Source organism: Miscanthus floridulus, chromosome 15, assembly GCF_019320115.1.
Source record: "Miscanthus floridulus cultivar M001 chromosome 15, ASM1932011v1, whole genome shotgun sequence".
Lineage (NCBI taxonomy): Eukaryota > Viridiplantae > Streptophyta > Magnoliopsida > Poales > Poaceae > Miscanthus > Miscanthus floridulus.
Genome location: NC_089594.1, coordinates 85,267,971 through 85,287,949, shown reverse-complemented (window position 1 = coordinate 85,287,949; position 19,979 = coordinate 85,267,971). Strand labels below are relative to the sequence as shown.

Sequence of the window (19,979 nt, the reverse complement as noted above, 5' to 3'; positions counted from 1 at the left end):
TGTGAGGCAGACATTGGAGAAAACACGGCGCTATTATATTGCTACCTTTATTTTGCTGATGGCCTCGGAAAGAATCGGGAGTACCATGTCATTTATTTGGGAGTCACAATTCATAACTGCTGTTCTACTTCTTTTTATGATGTTTTCCCATAATAATGCGGTGACGTGTGACAACTAAATATTATATATTGTTAATTTTGTACGAAAGAAAAAACATAGCGAACGGATCACTACAAGGTGCCGTTTTAACTCTCCTAATAATCACAAGACACTCTGGGCATGTTTGGGGCTAATTATGGTTGGCTAAAGTGGGAAAATCCTATCTTATCTTTTGGTTTGGTAAGCTGGACAATTGGTTGGTAGACAAGTTGCACTTTTAGCACCTATATATAACCCCCCTTAAATCATCTTTCATCTGAGTTATAGGATTATGAAAATAAGGGGGTTTTTATTATAACAATCCATCGTATAATCAATCATATTTGGATCGTAATCTGATTATTATGATCTGTTTATTACTCTAGTGGACCTCCCAAAGAAATTTGTACTTAGAGTTAAATGCACCAGAGGTCCATTAACTTCTGAGGAGGTCTCACCTAGGTCCAAAAACTTTCAAAGTGGCTTTTTTGGGTCCATAAACTTTATATGACATATCACTTAGGTCCATATCTCTCCACGTGGGCTTCTCACGCTGACATGGCCCGCGGTCCGGTGCTGCCTAGCCGTGTGTCGTGCCGGCGCGCCGTGCCTGCTCCGTCTGCGCCACAACAGCGCTTCCAGGTCTCGTCTTTGTCGTCTGGTTGGACAAAACAACGCCACTGCACATGTGGATTGGATCCAAAAAATCTCTTGAACATGTGTTGGGCTCAACATTGGTATGGATAGGGTTGGGACCATATCAGACCCGTGGATAAATTAATTATGAAAAAAACAATTAATATTAAGTCGCTTTAAGATGGGTATAACTTTTTTGAGAGACTCAATAGAGCAAAACTCTTATTATAAGCATTTGTGACGTGTTATTATGACTCTGTATGTATTAGCCCAGCAATCCGTGCATGGGCATATGCCAATAATAAGTTAGAAAACACTCTCTCTATTTTAAATTATAAGTCATTTTGACTTTTTTAAATATATTGTTTTTACATTATATTAGACATAGGGTATATCTGGATACGTAGTAAAACTATACCTCCAAAAGTCGAAATGACTTACAATTTAGAACAGATGAAGTACTTATATTGCGAGGTTATACCAAATCAAGTGCATCTTCGTTAAGCTATAGGATCTCACAGGGTACAAACTATATTTGCAATTTAAATAAAAATTCGTTTTATTATAAGTTATTAGAAATATACTGTACTTTCTATGATAAATATCACACGAGCAAAGAGATGAAAGGCACAGGTAACCCAGCCACCCAAGGCGTGGATGCAAGCAGGCATAGGCTAGACCACTATCCTGCTAGGACCGCCCGAGAAAATAAATCTAGTGGCCCGGCCCATACGCAACTTATTATGTGGGCCTAAATAGGCTTGCCTGTAAAGCCTGCTAGTCTTAAGCAGGGAACCTGCATCACCTGCTGGCTGCTGCATCCGGCCGCTGGGTCAGGAGGAGCTCTGCACTGCACGCCTCGGCTGCACGCCTGCTCCAGCTGCTAAGCTACTACCCAGTGCCCTCGTCGTTCTGCGTCGCTGCTTCCTCTACTTGCTTGGTACCTCACCGGCTCCGGCGGCTGTGTGCCTCCTTCCTGCAGCTGCTGCCGCATGCCGACAGGGTGGCCTAAAGCACATACGCGGTGCTTTCGCGCAGATCGCACCGCATGCGCAGCCAACTCGGCGTCACCGTGCAGCCGGAATCTGGACAGCAGCGTGCCTCGCACCGTGTCCGGCGCCATCCGGCACCTAGAGAGCTGTGTGCCCAAGACGGCCGCGTCCGGCGCCATCTCCCGGATCGCGTCCTCGGCCTCCCGGCGACAGCCTCAGTGAGGCAGCCGTAGTGCTCGATATCCCCGGCCGGACGTTGTGTTCAGTAGCCATGGCGCGAAGGCCGCCTCAACCTCGTCGGGCGTGCGGGAGTGACCATATATAGGTGGTCAGACATCGCGATGAACGTGACGCTGTTGGAGCTCATCAGACCATAGGATTCCAGCTTGGAGAACAAGGCGACTACTTCTCACTACTACAGAATAGCACTCCACTGCCGGTCTTATCAATATGGGAATTAGGAGAACCGATAGTGTTGACCCTTCACTGTCGGTTCTTGGCTCTGAAAACCATAAATTACTTTAGGATGTGACCGAACCGACAGTGATGACAACTATCACTGCCAGTTTGTGTCTCTAACCGGCAATGGCTTGACGGCCACATATCACTGCCGGTTCAAGCCAAGAGCCGACAGTGATTGGGCTATCGGTTCTGGCTAAGAACCGACGATGATAAGCCTATAACACAAAAAGGCTACAGCCGTCCTCTGCTTCCTCCTCTCTTCCATCCCGAGAACAGTGGCGCGCGTTTTGGCCCTTCTCTCCGTTGTTGTGGCTGCTCTTCACCATGAAGCTAGCGCTTGGATTTTGAAGAATTGCTTGATCTTTTTGCTTTAAGGTTAGTATGTCGACAAAAGATGCTCGGCAGTCCTCTAAGGGGTATCCCACGAAGGTAGATTGATAGGCAGAGGTGCGCGTAATCGAGAACAAGAAGGCAACAGAGACATAAAAGTTAGACGTGGATTGCACTAGGTTCTTAACCTCTTCCCAATTCTTAAACTGAAACCTGCGATGTCTAATCCAACTCGGCACCTAACCAGCTTGTCAGCATCGTAAGTTTGCCTCAACATTCCCCCTAGAAATAGAATAAGAATGTAAATCTACTTTCATTTATTTATTAGGGATGAGACTTTCCTTTTTTTCTAGAACTAGAATAAGTAAGTATGCTCTGGAGTAAAAGGATTCGAACCTTTGCATGCCGGTACCAAAAACCGATGCCTTACCACTTGGCTATACTCCAAACGGTTGGTATGTTCGGGCCGTCAACACGACGTAATACCCTACTCCTGTGATCTGTTGGTTTGTATTGGCTATCGTATGATATTGCGTGTGATCAGATGCATTAGGCTAAGCCTAGAATCCGTATGGAGATATCGACTAGGGGACCCCTGCCGTCCTTATATGCTCTGGAGGGGTAGGGTTACCATAAAAGTATCATATTTGATATTATATAATATCTAATAAATCACATCTTTTTGTAGCCTTGCGGTGCACGCTGATCAGTGCCGTGCGCCGTACGCCTTGATCTTGTGGGGTGGGCCACCTCTGATGGTGTGGCCCATGTCTTGTCTGGTGGGTACTGGGGGTATATCCCCCACAGCTAGTCCCCGAGCGCCTTGTATCCTTTGAGCAACGCTGTCTTGAATAAGTCCAAGCAGTTTGACGTGAAGCCGACCAGTTTAACTGGTGATCCGAGCAGTGGAAGTCGAAGCCGACCAGTTAAACTGGTGACCTGGGCGGTGAAAATCGTAGCCGACCAGTAAAACTGATGACCTGGGTGGTGAAAGTCATAGCCGACCAGTTAAACTAGTGACCTGGGCGGTGAAAATCGAAGCCGACCAGTTAAACTAGTACGTAGATCTCGGACTTAGCCAAGTAAGGTTTGTCGGAAGGATGTAAGAGGCTCAAGATAAAAATTTAAAAATTCTCTAGACGAAGTGCAGCCACTTAGACTCCGTTTGCGAGGATTCATCCATGACTAAGTCAATAAGGAGGGTAAATCAAGAAAAAAGCACTACATTCACCGTTAGGTAAAGTGTAGCCACTTAGTCCCCGAGCTTACTGGAAGATGAAGAATGAATCTTGTAGCAGGGTCAAAAAAAAAATAAGTCAAAAAGCTTGCCAATGTCATCTGGCATGTGTGTATCAAGGCCCCAGACGTGCTACCCAAGATCAGCACCTGATCCGAACAGCATGGAGCAAATTGATAGCACACCGATGAGACGTAGCAAGATCCGACCACCATGGGAGTCCCCAGGTTAGCTGGCGACGCTTGCACAAAGAATCAGAACGTCGAGGAGTCTCTAGCTTAGCTGGCGAGCCCCCAGCGTGGCTGACGATGAAGCGACGGACAATCCGACCAGTTGGTTGGAAAAGAATAATGCACCGAGCAGTCCAACCAACTGGTCGGCGGCGAAGTGACAGAACGCCGAGGAGTCCCCAGCTTAACTGGCGAGTCCCAGCGTAGCTGACGATGAAGCAATGGGCAATCCGACCAGTTATGTTTCCTAAGCAGAAGGCCGTAGATTCAACCCCTACCTGGCGCGCCAACTGTCGGCAAAAGATGCTCGGCAGTCCTCCGAGGGGTATCCCACGAAGGTAGATTGATCGGCAGAGGTGCGCGTAATCGAGAACAAGAAGGCAACAGAGACACAAGAGTTAGACAGGTTTGGGCCGTCGGCACGATGTAATACCCTACTCCTGTGGTCTGTTGGTTTGTATTGGCTATCATATGATATTGCGTGTGATCAGATGCCTTAGGCTAAGCCTAGCATTCGTATAGGGATGTCGACTAGGTGACCCCTGCCCCTCCTTATATGCTCTAGAGGGGTAGGGTTAGAAGGAAAGTATCATATTTGGTATTATATAATATCTAATAAATCACATCTTCTTGTAGCCTTGCGGTGCACGCCAACCAGTGCAGTGGGCTGCACGCCTTAATCTTGTGGACTGGGGCACCTCTGATGGTGTGGCCCATGTCTTGCCTTGTGGGTATCAGGGGGTATGTCCCCCACATAGTAACAAACATTCACTCCTTTGATTTTGTTGCTTAATTAGCTTCGATTTGATGGCTACATTTCTTGATGCTCATTCTAGTTCTTTCTCCATTCTAGAGAGCACTTTTCCAATTGGACATTTGTGCAAGGCTCAAATTGTGGTGAATCCATCATCCAAAAGGTTGGTGTCAATGAACACATTTAAATTCCTAGCTAATTATTCCATGGTGGTCAAGATCATCATTGTTAGTATGTGATGCTATATTTAGTTCTTAGAAGTAGAGTAGATTCTTTTACAATTTCTTGAGAAAAATAATCTATGTGTCACATAACCACGCATTATTTGGAGCTACATTGTTGTTCATGATCATGTCTCCAATTTTAGACTTTTTTAAAAAATTAGTGTCTCCATTTTTATGTGGCATGGAGTAGAATAATTGTTCTTCATTATTGTGCAATAATTTTTTTATGGGGCTGTGTTTTTCAATTTATATGGGCATTGTTTGGAGCTACATTGTTGTTCATGATCATGTCTCTAATTTTAGTCTTTTTTAAAATAAGTGTCTCCATTTTTATGTGGCATGGAGTAGAATTGTTGTTCTTCATTATTGTGCAATAATTATTTTTTACTACGATTTTCAATTTACAGGGCCGGGGCTACCAATTTCAATTTTCCAATAATTAGTGTACAATATTGTTTTCCAAAAATAGTACTTTCGAGCTACAATTGTTTTTCATGAAGCTCGATTTCTTATTAATTCTTTGTAATTACTGTCTCAATATTTTTTTGTGCAGAGATGGATAGAGAGTGGATGCATCTATCTCGAACGGACACACGGTACATGCATGGCGTCAGCCAATTTATCATCGATGCCAAAGCCCATGCTGGGAATGGGAACCCTGTCTTCTGCCCATGCAAAGATTGCAAGAATCAAAGGAACTTTCATCAAATTGAGTCTATCCGATCGCACTTGATTATCAGGGGGTTCATGCCAAACTATACGATATGGACTATGCATGGCGAGGTTGGTGTGATTGTTCCACAGGAAAATGATGATGATGTGGACATGCCTGACGTAGCCATCCACGATGCTGACGAGGAACCCGGTGTCAACACAGAACCTATGGCCACAGTTAATAATGTGTTTAGGAACACGCTAGCTGACGATATCGAAGGTAACGATGGCATTTCTCAACTGCTACGTAATGTAGAGACCGGATATCTTAGTGAAAGACAACTGAGAAAGCTAAAGAAAATGAGACAAGATGGCAAAACACCATTGTATAAGAATTGTCCAATGAGTAAACTGGAAGCGGACATCATGCTGTTAGAGTTCAAATCGACAAACGGATTGAGTGATAAAGGCTTCGATCAGTTGTTAGGTATAATAAGGAAAATGCTCCTAGAAAAAAAACGAGTTACCAAAAAAGACATACTTAGCCAAGCAAATGATCTGCCCCATCGGCTCGAGGTTGAAAAAATCCACGCATGTTCCAATGATTGCATATTGTATCGTGGAGAAAAATACAAAGACTTAGACAAGTGCCCCAAGTGTGAAGCTCCACGGTACAAGGAAAGGTCGTCAGATGAGGGTACAAAGATCAGAGTAGGTCCCGTAAAGGTCGTTTGATATTTCCCTATAGCTCACCGGGTGCATAGGCTGTTGGCATGTGCAAAGTCAGCCAAGCTGTTGCGCTGGCATGACGAAGAGCGTAAGAAAGATACAATGATGAGGCACCCCACCGATGGGCATGACTAGAGGACTATCAATACTATGTTCTATAAGGACATCGGTGGAGAGGTAAGACACCTTTGGTTTGCTTTGAGCACAGATGGGATGAATCCTTTCGACCAGGTTAGAAGCAATCATAGCACCTGGCCAGTGACGCTCTGTATATACAACCTTCCACCTTGGGTCTATATGAAGTGGTCGTATATCCAAATGCCACTACTGATCCAAGGGCCAAGACAACCTGGGAATGACATCGATGTGTTTCTGGAACCAGTGATCGATGAACTAGTGGAGGTGTTTGAAAAGGGTGTGCCGGATGTTTGGGACGAGTACAAAAAGGAACATGTCACGATCAATGGAGTACTTATCGCTACAATCACCGACCTACCAGGTCGAGGTTCGTTGTCCGGAGAGAAGACAAAAGGCTATACTAGATGTGTCGAGTGCTTGGACGACACCGATGCGGTAAATCTGCCAAATAACTCATAGATAGTTTATATGGGACACCATAGGTTCCTACCTAAGGATCACCCTTACCGCAGGAACAAAAAAGATTTCAATGATACTATTGAGAAACGCTTAGCTCCAAAATATCGAGATGGGCCTGCGATACTTTGAGAACTCAACAAACTGTAGGTTGTCCTTGGGAAGGGGGACAATGTAGTAGCAGCGCCTGATGGGAGTGTTTGGAAGAAAAAATCAGTTTTCTGGAAACTACTTTACTGGCCATTTCTGAGTGTACGCCACTGTCTTGATCCCATGCACATCACTAAAAACGTGTGCGCTAATACGCTTAACACCTTGATGGACACCAGGGGGGCATCGAAAGATTCACTAGCCACATGCCTAGACATGCAACACTTGGGAATCAGGAAGGAGCTGCATCCCATGGAGCTAGAGAATGGCTAGTTCGAACTTCCAGTTGCATCATGGACATTGAAGAAGGAAGAAAAGTGTGCGCTTATTTCTTTCTTCAATGAACTCAAAGTTCCAACAGGCTACTGTGCGAACCCGAAGAGGCTAGTAAACATGAGAGAACTCAAGTTCAACTATGGCCCTCTGAGGGCCCATGATTGTCATGTCATTATGACTCAGCTGCTCCCTATTGCCCTGCGTGGTATCCTCCCCCCAAAGGTCTACGCCCCAATCATAAAGCTATGCTCGTTCTTCAACGTGATCTCAAAAAGGTCATTGATGTGTCCACGCTAGAGCACCTATAGCGGGACATAGCCGAAACTCTCATTACATCTGCTCATTCATCTTATTGACCAAATTAGAGCCCTTGGCCCAATGTACCTGCATCAGATGTTCCCTTTTGAAAGATTGATGAAAGTTTTTAGGAGGTATATTAGGAACAGATTTAGGCTAGAAGGGGGTATGGTTGAAGGATGGTCAACGAAGGAGGCCATTGAGTTCTGCACATATTATCTGGACATCAAAAGGGTCGGAGTTCTAGAATATCATCACGGGGGAAGACTACGTGACAAAGGAACGATCGGGGAGAAATCTGTTACAGTAGATGACCCTGTTTCTTTCAGACAGGCATAGTTCGCTATTCTCCAGCAAGCCGAGGGTGTGATGCCATACATTGACGAGCGTAGGCAATCGCTGCAAACTTTGTATCCGAGCAGGTCACAGGCTTGGCTAGATAAAAAACATAAGGAGGAATTTGTCAACTGGTTGCGACGCCGCTTGCTTGGAATAAAGTTGGGTAATCAACTGGATGCCTTAGCCAAGGGACCTTCGAGTACATATCTTAAGTACCAAGGGTATGAGATTAATAGATTCACATTTTACACAAAAAAGCAAGATGGAAAGAGCACATACCAAAATTGTGGTGTTTGTTTTGATGCTCACGACGAAAATGGCAACGTGCAGGCGACATACTATGGTTTCATAGAGGAGATATGGGAGCTAGCCTACGGTCCATTGAAGGCAGCTCTTTTTCGCTGCCAGTGGGTCTGGCTCGAGGAAATCAACACTGACAGCGAAGGGTTCACTACCGTTGATCTCACTAAGACCGCATACAGAGATGACCCCTTCGTCCTTCCAAGAGATGTTATGCAAGTCTTCTATGCAAGGGACAACAAGACAAAAGGAAGGCTAAAAGTAGTCCTATAAGGGAAATGGAAGATTGTCGGTGTCGATGGAGTGACGGGTGAAGAAGACTACAGGGGCTATCAAGAAATACCTCCATTCAGGGCGAACGTACCCCTACCTATCCTTCAAGAGGGTGACGAACCTGCTTACGTATGGCTTGATCACAATGAGACCCTCATTGTTGATGCACCTAAAGATAGTTAGATTATTGTTAACTATATAATCATTATTCGAACATTGTTCACCAACTATGTATTCTAATTTATATTTTATGCGCTTCTCTAAAATTAAATAATTGACTATGTAATCAAATATTGAGATGCTGTTCAGAAACACTATTATTTGATAATTATAGACTATTAATTAATTATCATGGAATTAAATAATCGAGACACAAATATTTGTATTATTTTACAATAAATTATATTTATTTACATGCACTAAACGAATAAAAGAAAAAACATAACCTAAACTAACGTAATCCCTAATGCTAGCGCAGCAGTTAAGGCCCTATAATCTAGACCTCGAATTAATTAACTCATGTTCAGAGGATAAAACAAAAAAGAAAACCTACCTTGACGTACTTCCTATCATAGCGCAGCGGTAAAAGCCAGCTACTGTGAAGCCCGCGCCCTTGGTTTGAATCCTAGGTGCGGCAAACTTTTTTTTATATTTTTTAAAGAATTAAATGAACCACAACTTAAACTATAAAAGTGATAACAAAACGTTTCCTAACGTAAATCCTCCTTTAACGCAGCGGTTAAGCCACTAATCCATCTTTCTCGCTCCCTTGGTTCGAAACCCAAGCGGGACAATTTTTTTTATTTTTTTATCCAGAGCCCGCGGTAGTGGCTCTGCTTTTAAAAAAATAAAAGTTGAGTGCCTACGGCAGCGGCAGCTGCTTTGCTAGGCCTATCACTATTGGTTTTTTCATAACCCCTATCACTGCCGGTTTTTTAATAGTCCAGGCAGCAGCTGCTTTGACAGTGATACATGGAATCAGTGCCGGTTCTAAAAATCGGCACTAATGACCCCTATCACTGCCGGTTTTTTATCAAAACCAACAGTGATAAGAATATTTCCTCCACGCGCCAGTAGTGCTCCCACTGATCACCACAGCAGGAGCACTGCTCCCACCTACCACGACACCTAACCTATAAAATGACGCCCTACTAGGGAGCCTCTCCACGGCTTATTGGTTTTAGCCAGGGCTTATCAGCCATGATACAGTATTTTCCTCTCACAACAAACCAGCACCAGCCGGGGTTATCATCCTAGAAACCAACCAGTGAATAGGCTATCTATTTGTTTGATATTTATTTCTCCAGATCATTCTTTGCTTGCTAGTTTCCACATACATGGCCTCTCTGTGGGAGAAAGCCCTCCACATACAGATATCGTTATGCATCGTAGTCCATCAAAATGGTGCACACAAGAGGTACTAGAAGAATGCTACTGAAGATAGAGCAATGCTGAAGATTAGAGACGCCGCGAGGTTCACAGAGCCATCCGCTGTGCTGCGGTGCCGAGCTGAATACGGTGTGCTCTGCTCTGGACTGTACCAAGAAAAATGCCATGTATAGCAGAGGCATGGATTCATCGATTCCACCTTGTCATCTCCAACCGGTATAGCTCGTAGACCACCTCGGCGCTGCTGTTTGACCCTAGTTGGTGCTAGAAGAATGCTACTGAGGTGGTTAAATTATAATGTGTTGATACACATTGATTGTAACATTGACCTGTATGCAAATAGATCTTTGTTATCGTATATATAATTTTAGTGTAAGGTCTTTGTTATCGTATATGTAATTTATTTCTAATATTTTTGTTATTTTTTGATGTATTTCTGTACTCTATCTAAATAAATATATCGTTGTTGTTAAAACTTTCCCATGGTCCTTTACATATATGCACCTTCACTGTTGGTTCTATTTAAAAACCGTCAGTGATATTCACTTTCACTGTTGGTTGTAACTGAAAACTAATAGTGATGTCCATGCCCCCCTATATAAAACAAATCGTCAGCCACATACATCGACCCCATCCACCCACGAACTCTCACAGTCTCATTTCTCACATTTCACTCTCACTTCTCAAGAAATTCACTCTCTCTCTCAACGTGATTTGGTCATGGCTCCTGCATATTTCATTGGTATTGATATGTTGTCTTCTCCAATATTCTATCTATATTCATTTGATCTATATTTACATTCATGTTTCTGTGCATTCTACATTTATATATATTCTTATTCCTTGTATTCAATCTATATTTAATTATGTTGCCATGTTTTACTTGGAAGAATTTTTTGTGCATATATTTTATGTTCATATTTTTTTGCATTTTATCGATCAGGTGGTATGAACAACAGACTTCCCCCACCACAAGAACCAGGTTTCCACACTGGCGATGAGCCATTCGCTCATAATGTGGTCATTCCACGATTCCCTGTTCCAGCTATTGTATGAAATATTTTCTAACATCTTTTGTTTTTTGATGCTAACAAATAAGTGTAATTAGTTTAATATCATTGTTGCACATATATATGTCACAGACTATATCCTTAATAGATTGGCTACGAACAGCACTTAGCTGGTTCTTTATCTTGAACATCGTTGAGAACATGGCATCTAAAGCAAGTGGTCGGCTATGGACGTGTGAACTCAGTTTTTCTATCCCTTTGAGGGGTGCAAACCATCGGAACCTTATCCATGAGACGGGAAGACAGAGCCCGGATGTGATAAGCGCCCAATTCAGTGCCGTGTGCTTCTGTTTAGAGGCACTTCGACGTGTTTGCTATGATGTGTCTGATTTCTCGCACTTCAAGGCACTTGCTTTGAATGCTGGTGTTATCCCCGTTCCGCAAGCAAGCGAATGGTTTGCGAGCTATAACCGTGCAGATGTGGTAAAATGGTCACTTATACCTGAGTCGTGGTTATTTGCTGTTTATTATTGTAATAACATTCTCTAATTTTTTTTCTTTTTCTCCGCATGCAGATTGCGCTCTAGGACCTTACGTATGATGCATGTGGCTTGTGGGCCGTTCTAGACCAAGCTACGCAGCAACTCGGGTACGATTAGGACTTATGCAATGGAAACCTCGGTCAGCTCACTATAGAAGGACGCCAGTACTGCATAAGGATTACTAACATGGGCAGTGGTCGTTTAGTAGGTTACATCTATGGCCGACTATTCTTTCGGTATTGTGAGGCACGAGAGAGTGCACTCATATGGGCATTGACCTTCATCGATACAAGCGGATACATAATCCGTGATATCAATTACCATATATGGCTATAGAGGCATGTTAGTGTGCGTGGTCCGATCGATCCCGACAGTGATTCCGATAGTAGTTAATATTTATTTAGCTAGGTTTGCAAGGTTGTAGTTTAATTGGGTTCTAATTTTAATTTGTATGGCTTGTGTGTTTAATTATTGTCATGCATGTAATTCGTGTAACATTTGTTGGGCAACTAGAAATCTACATTCTGGTGTCACACTAGTCTCAAAATTATTCTCAGGCTTGCACGTACCATGGATGAAGGAAACACCAAGTTTGGGATTTTCCGTAGATGGTTTGCTACTTTATGTGGTTTAATTGAATTTCCGCGTGACGTCACCGAGTAATTATAGGTTGAACAGAGTCTACCCCCGAAAAGATTCGGAATGGTGCCAAACTTTTACACAGGCTCTCATGTGCCCTATGGATAAGAATTTTGTGGAGGTCGATGAAAAAATCTATTGGGTCCATGATGTAATTCACCCTCTTTTGTCTCATTCAGCACAGAGAAAAATATATTAATAAAAAAATGATCAGAAAACCTAAGATCTTATGTGGGTCCTTCATTTAGGTATACATGCTTGCCAAAAAAATTCAAGACATTTTGACATAGGCGGAGTATACATGCTTCACAGAGGTACATGAGCCATTTCATCGAACCATGACTATACACATAGGTTATCAAGGTTTCTGTGGTTCATATGCATTCCGATGTCGTATTGGTCTCAAACTTTTTCTGAGGCTTGCACATGCCACCGGTGAAGGAAACACCAAGTTTAGGATTTTCTGAAGATGGTTTGCTACTTTTTGAGGTTTAATTGAATTTCGGTGCGACGTCACCGATTAATTATAGGTTGAACGGAGTCTACCCACGAAAATATCCAGAATGGTGCCAAACTTTTACACAGACTCTCATGTGCCATAGGGATAAGAATTTTGTAGAGGTCGATGAAAAAATCTATTGGGTCCAAGATGAAATTCACCCACTTTTGTCTCATTCAACACACAAAAAAATATAATAAATAAAAAAATTGATCAGAAAAACCTAAGATCCTGTGTGGGGTCTTAATTTGGGTGTACATGCTTGCCAAAAAAAATTTAAGCCATTTTGATATAGGAATACACATGCTTCTATTTATTTAGTATATAAAAGGATTTTATATATATATATATAAACATCACTGTCGGTTTCAAAAAACCGACAGTGATGAGACTAAACCAACAGTGATGCTGGTTATCACTGTCGGTTCGTTTTGAAAACCCGCAATGATTTATAAAAAATTTCAAAAAATTGTGCTAGCCCTTGGGTCTCGGGGACCAGAGTTCTGAGTCTTAACCGCTGCGCTAGTATAGGAGGTGTGTCAAGCCTTATTTTATTTTTTTCTTTTTGACCTTTTAGAGCGCTTAATAATTTATAAAATTAAACCAAAAAATTTGGGCCGCCTTGGACTCGAACACGAGTCTCGGGGGCTATATTGCGCGGTCTTAACTGTTGAGCCAGTCCGAGGATTTCAAAAGAAAGGGAAAAGATATGCTACTTAACCCGTAACCGCTGCACCCCCATCACTATCGGGTCCAGGCATGGCCCGACAGTGATGTTGCCTCATCACTGTCGGTTTAGACCTTGCAACCGGCAGTGATGAACCATTGGGATAAAAGCAAGGCACGGGGTGAAATTTTCCAAACATTTCAACCCCGCGCCAACCCCTCCCCCCATGCCGCCGGAGCACCACCCCGCGCCGACGGGCACCACCCCCCGTGCACCCGTCCACCTCCCCCGCACCACCGTTCCTAGCCCGGCACTCCTCTTCTTCGACGTCGATGTCCGTGCGTCCCCTCGATGCGTCCCCATTAGTCCCATGCCAGTGCCCACGACGCTGTCCACCACCCCACGCCGGAGCACCACACCGTCCGTGCCCTCTTTCCTTGTCCACGATGCCGGCCATGCCCCTCCTCCTCCACTTCTGCACTCCCACCGCCGAGGCCTTTAGGAGCATGTGGACAGCTGCTTCCCCACCCCCCATGGTGAGTGTGTGGCTCACTGCCCGCTATGTGTTTGATGAAATGCCCCACGGTGTGTGCGTGGCGGCGGCGGCAGGATTTGGTAGGTCCTCTCCTGCATTGACTCGTGATCCGTGTGGCATTTGGCGTGTTGGGGCCAATGGGACTTAGGGTGGGCATTGGGAGGTTTTCAAGGCAAAATGATAGTATCATGGTTTACAAGTGTGGAACTGAGCATGCCAGTGTGATCTGTTTATCTATACCGCTGACCTCAGTGTACATCATCCTAATTTTGGCAATGTCACTCTCATTGCTATTTTCCTCGCTCTGTTTAGTTTGTTAGTAATGAGCTACTGAATGAGCACTGCAGCTGTAGCCAGTGGTGTAGCGACTGTAACCTGTTTGTAGTTGAAGTAAATTTGGATTCATTAGAAAAGTTTGAGTTTAGAACGGCAGGGGCCAAAAAATGCTTAGAAAGTCCTGTAAAGTATGGGAATGTCAATCCTGTATAAAATTATCTAGAAGCTTGATCAATACCTTTATGCCTGCTTTGCTAGTATTAATTTTTTTTGAGAGCCAACTTATGAGAAGAATTGCAGTTACTTAGCGGGGAAAAAATGTTAGGCCAATCCATTGCAGGAGTACTAGCAAAAGTACCTAATGTGGTTAAACTCTGTACATTCACTGTCATATACTTATAATCATGTTGTATAATTTATCATTCAGATATGAGGGTTCAATAAGATGGCATAATTACTCTGCACATAAACTCCGTTCTTATTGTGGTATTGCAATGTTTAAGAGTGCCAGTTTTTGCTTGGCAACTTAACTTGATGGCATGATCTAGCCTTTAGGAAGCAACTGTTTAAATTGGCCATGTTGAGTGGTATGTGCTTGGCATTTGGTAACTCCACTTTTAGTGTGATATTTGCTGGAACTATGCATTTTGTGATACTCTAATAAATGAAAGGCTATTGCTAGATAAACAATGAAGTCAATTCAGCTCTCTATGATACTAATTACTAACCAACTAATGTTGACCCACAAAATGTTTTGGCTGGAATTCATAATCATAGGCGATGCTATGGTAGCATGGTCCACTCCATGGTTCCTATATAATTTTGGTATTGTGCATCAGTATACAACCTATAAAGGCTTGCAATTAGAATGAGCTTAACCAGATGTTGGTATATGCATTTATGCTTGCATTTAGTAGCCTGCCATGGTTGCATTGTTAGAAATCATACTTAATCATATTGGTGGGTGAATCATTATTGGTCATATATGATCTCTGATTTTTTTCAGTGGTTGCTAACTTGCTGTGATAGTTGCACCTTATGTTCATGAATCATGTTCTATGCTGAATGTTGGCATTTTAAACAACTGTTTTAACTTTTGAGATGAGAAAGTCTTTGTTACAACAACAACAACAACAACAATAACAACAACAAAGCCTTTAAATCCAAAACAAGTTGGGGTAGGCTAGAGTTGAAACCCAGCAGAAGCAATCAAGGTTCAGGCACGTGACTAGCAGTTTTCCAAGCACTCCTATCTAAGGCTAAGTCTTTGGGTATATTCTATCCTTTCAAGTCTCCTTTTATTCCCTCTACCCAAGTCAACTTCGGTCTTCCTCTACCTCTCTTCACGTTATTATCCTGGCTTAGGATTCCACTACGCACCGCTGCCTCTGGAGGTCTCTGTTGGACATGTCCAAACCATCTCAACCGGTGTTGGACAAGCTTTTTCATGCTAAAATCATGAAGAACAATTTAATTTGTTAGATGCTGCAAGTACCTCCTCTCACAATGTAGCTTGCTCCATGCCTCTTTATCTAGATAATATTTGTTCATTAGCTGTATGTGAACTTAATATTATGATACATCATGTTCAAATGACAATCTAATTTACTTAAATGTATAGGCAACCATGGCATGGTATGTAGTGCATGTTGGTCATGTGTCTGGGATTTATCGAACCTAGGAAGATTGCTATGCTCAAGTCAATCGCTACCCTGGTAATTTGCACAAAAAATACAACATAGAAGCTAAAGCTTTGAGGGCCTACTATAGTTATCCGGTCTACCTTGCAAACCATGGGCAACCGGCCTACTATGGTCCAATGAATGCAAATGATGGCCATCCACCGACACTGGAGATTGAAGAGAAGCCACCCACCGAAGATGTAAAGATTAGGAGAATTGCTCCTTGGTCTTAGAAAGATGTCATGCTTTTATTTATGGCTATGGTCATTGCTTTTCTTATTTGGAAGTTGATGTAGGCTTAGTTTCATAGAACAGTAGGTGGACTTTGTTGTATGTGGTCAATCAAACAATTCGTTCTAGGTGAACATATGCTATTATTAGACTTTGTTGTATGTGGACTTATTATTAGACTTTGCATTAAACATATTATATATATATATATAATATGAATATATGCTATTAGTAGTTGTCCACAACCAAAACTAACCACGATCATGTCACAGCCATGACTCGTCGTCGCCTGTTATCCTGTCGCCGAAGAATAGATCGGCAACAAGAAGCGACTGATATCGCTGGGATGGGAGAGTCCTATGATCCGACAAATGGTGACGGTGTCAATCAGCACGGTGAGAACGAGAAGCCATGGACCCCGTCTGGCCTGCTCGAGCTGGGTCAAAATGACCAAGATGGCTAGGTAACTTTGGTATCATGTGACCATATAGCAACACACGCTAATCAATTGAGAGGGTCATAGCTTACTTGGTGTCTCCAGCAGGAGCCTCCGTCGGCCGAGGAGCTAGAGGGTTCGGGTAGCAGGAAGGCCAGATCCAAGCGAGGCGTGTCAAAAGATTCCTGTTGGTAGGAATACACACTGGCACATCACTGAGTTCGATGAATTCGGGGATCCACTCTCACCGCCTATAGCTTTGACCAAATACAAGACTATCCTTGGGTTACTTGTAAGGGACTTCATCCCGATTAGGTACAGGAAGTGGATTGGAAAAGATAATGACCCGTGGAGGGTTCCCGAAAGTGAGAAGTATCAAGATCCCAGAGTATTTCACTTTCCCAACAGAGTATGACAAGGAGGTAGTCAAGAAAAAAGCAAAGAAATCATGGGGACATGCTTCAAGAATTTCAAGGGGACATTGTACAAGCATTTTGTCCTAAAAAATAAAGAGCCAGATTTCGATGGTGGATAGTTTAGCAAGTAGAAGGACTTCTGGCAGGATTTCAAGGAATACAGGTTATCCGAGGAGTACTTAGAACTGAGTAGGAAGAATAAGGAGAACTCATAGAAAGCGATGAATCCTCATCATCTTGGCTCTCGTTGCTATGCCAAAAAGATGCTAGAATTTGAAGCAGAACTTGAAAAGATGGATCGCCTTGCTGAGGAAGGCATTCAGATTGAGACTGCCCATTGGGAGCCAAGATCGGTAATATACTATATGGGGAGGAATGTACGCCACGCCGAGGATGGGAGCTTTAGCTCCACAAATCCACCCATGAGCGAACTCATCCAGAGGATCTCCCAGGTAACTGAGAGGTGAGGCAAGGGACTCACATTTCTAATAGGGAGAAAGACGTGCTCACCCAAGCATTCAGAACCGGTGTTGTTCCTTAGAAACTAGCATTCTCTGAAGAATCTCACACTTACTGGAGCCGCTTGAGGGGTATAGCGGAACAGGAGGCAGAGTGTTTGAGGCGACTAAAAGAGATGGAAGACAGAATGGACGCACGGATTGAGGCGACTGTTGAAGCACGAGTCCAGCAAATTTTGCTGTCCAAGGGGTCAAGAGTACCACAAAACCCTACTCCTACTGTCTTTTGCCCACAGTTGAGGGGTCACAGCAGCTGCGGATTGACCCCGCTCGACGAAGAAGATGCGAATGTGCCTCATCCGGTGGACGGCATCACTGAACCCGTCCATGCCAAGTTGTACATCCGTTAAGAATGGACAAAAGACAAGGTGGTGCTCGGCCAGGCCTGGCCTGCGGGAGACGAGACCATTAATGGCCACCCAATTCCACAGGGGTACGCTCGTGTCACCATTGATAGAATACTTGATAAGAAGTATAACAAGATACACATTGAGTACCCCGTAGCGGAAGATAGGCCGAAACTTGGTCATAATAAGGGTTCTCAAGTGGCCTGGTGCAAGCACTTCATTAAGCTTGACCACCAATTATCCTCTGATGATGAGGACCACTACAAGTCTTCGCCCACCCACGATGATCACTCACCATCTCCCAACAGAGATCACTCCCTCCTCATCTCTTGCCATCACCTCCAAGAAGACAGAGGTCTCCTTCTATTCCTCCTCGTCTGACTCCATCTTCATCAGCCCTAAGAAAAGAGAAGACTCCTCCTCCTCCTCCTCCATCTTCATCAGCCCTAGAAAAATAGAATTCTCGTCATCATCATCCTCCTCCTCCACCTCAGCCCAAAACAAGATCAAAGGCACCCTCGCAGTAGCAGAAAAGGTCCTTGGATTCGGTCGCTAATGCTCCCAAAGTGGACCAAAAAAAAATAAAAGGCCATTCAGTGGCAGTGTTACAAACTTGATAAAAGAAAAATTTATAGTATACATCTCGAAGGAAGATTGTGTTAGTTTCTTCAATCTCTGTGCCTCACTCCCTCAGTGTTTGTTGAAGTTTGAATTCGAAAGGCAAACACAGAATAAGAACGCTACAATAAGAGATGAAGAAATACACAATGACAACCCGGAATTAACCATGAAAGAGGCCGCAAACATCTATTATGATGTACAAGGGACGGGAACACCAGCAATGAAGTATGAAAGGGGCAATCTTTTGGTTCCCGATGACGAGTATAAAAATTTGACAACATATATGCGCCATTTACATGAATATTACATGGCTCAAGCAAAAGAGACGAAGGACTTTGGTTTTGAGATTATTATCCATTCGCCACATGTATTTTATTATCCTGGAGAAGAGAACTTCGATGTCGAGTCGGAGTGCTTGTTCCAGCTATACCAGAAACGCTCTCTCGATTCACAAATGCTTACGCTGTGGACTATGTAAGTACCCTACATGCATGATATTACAATTAACTACTCTCTCGATACACAAATTATTAACTTTTGAGCACTTCCCATGATTTTATGTAGGTGTATAGCAACATTTCGCATACTAAAAATAAAATGGGATAACAAAGGCTTCTTGGACCCCGGGTGAGTCAATGAGAAGATATGTTTAGGCCTCCATGGATATGACGTGGAAGACCTGAAAGAGGGATTGATTGTTGTTTTCGATGAATTCAAGATGAAGAACAAAACCCACATACTTCTAGCCTACAACAGCGAGTATGTGTTCTTGGCTTTTAATTTTATGCTTCTTTTTTCGTTAAGATTTTTCGATAATTAGGATTCTATGATTGCAGCAACCATTTCGTCTTTATTTGTGTCAATCTTGCTAAAAATCTGATCGAGGTGTGGGACTCGAAGAAAAAACCATTTCATCATCTGGATGCACCGGTGATAGTGCTGAATTAGTAAGCGATCCTAATAACATATTATTTTCTAATCACACATACCGCTTTCTAATGTTTCTCCTTTTAATGTTGCACAGTGTCCGAAGAAGACATATCGATGGGACACAGGTCCCATTCAAGGTTGTCGAAATGGAGGGAAAGTACCTAAAACAGTCGGCGGAAAACAATGAATGCGGGTTTTATGTAATGTGGGCAATGCTTCGCTACATCTGCGAAAAATCGGAAGAAGCAGATAAGTTGGTGTGTATAATCTCCATTTCATTTATGTCTGTTAATAATTGAACAAAATGATTTACTGATTCCTCTTTGGATATCATGTTTTTTTAACAACAACGCAAGAAATATAACCACGAAAGGCTGTTAGAGATGGAGATCGTCGCACTGCAATCGGTGCTGGCAAAATTCATCTTAGCCGAGGTATTGGAAAAAGTTGGAGTATTTTTCATTGCACAATCCATAAAGTTCAAGGACCAGTATGTTCCAGAGCGGCTCTCTAGATTATTGTAAGAAGTCCCAGAAGCATGCTTCATCTTATCGAATAATTTCTTTTTTATTTTGAGGGATCGAGATCTTGATAAGAACATTTGAACTATAACCGTAGCATTTGTA

At 43.1% G+C, this 19,979-nt stretch overlaps 1 protein-coding gene across 1 annotated transcript in view; it reads left to right on the top strand.

Annotated features, from left to right (window-relative positions):
• Nucleotides 1-19,979, top strand: part of LOC136506581 (probable disease resistance protein At5g63020) — a 268,321-nt gene that overhangs the window by 118,959 nt on the left and 129,383 nt on the right. The gene's annotated exons all lie outside the window — the stretch shown is intronic.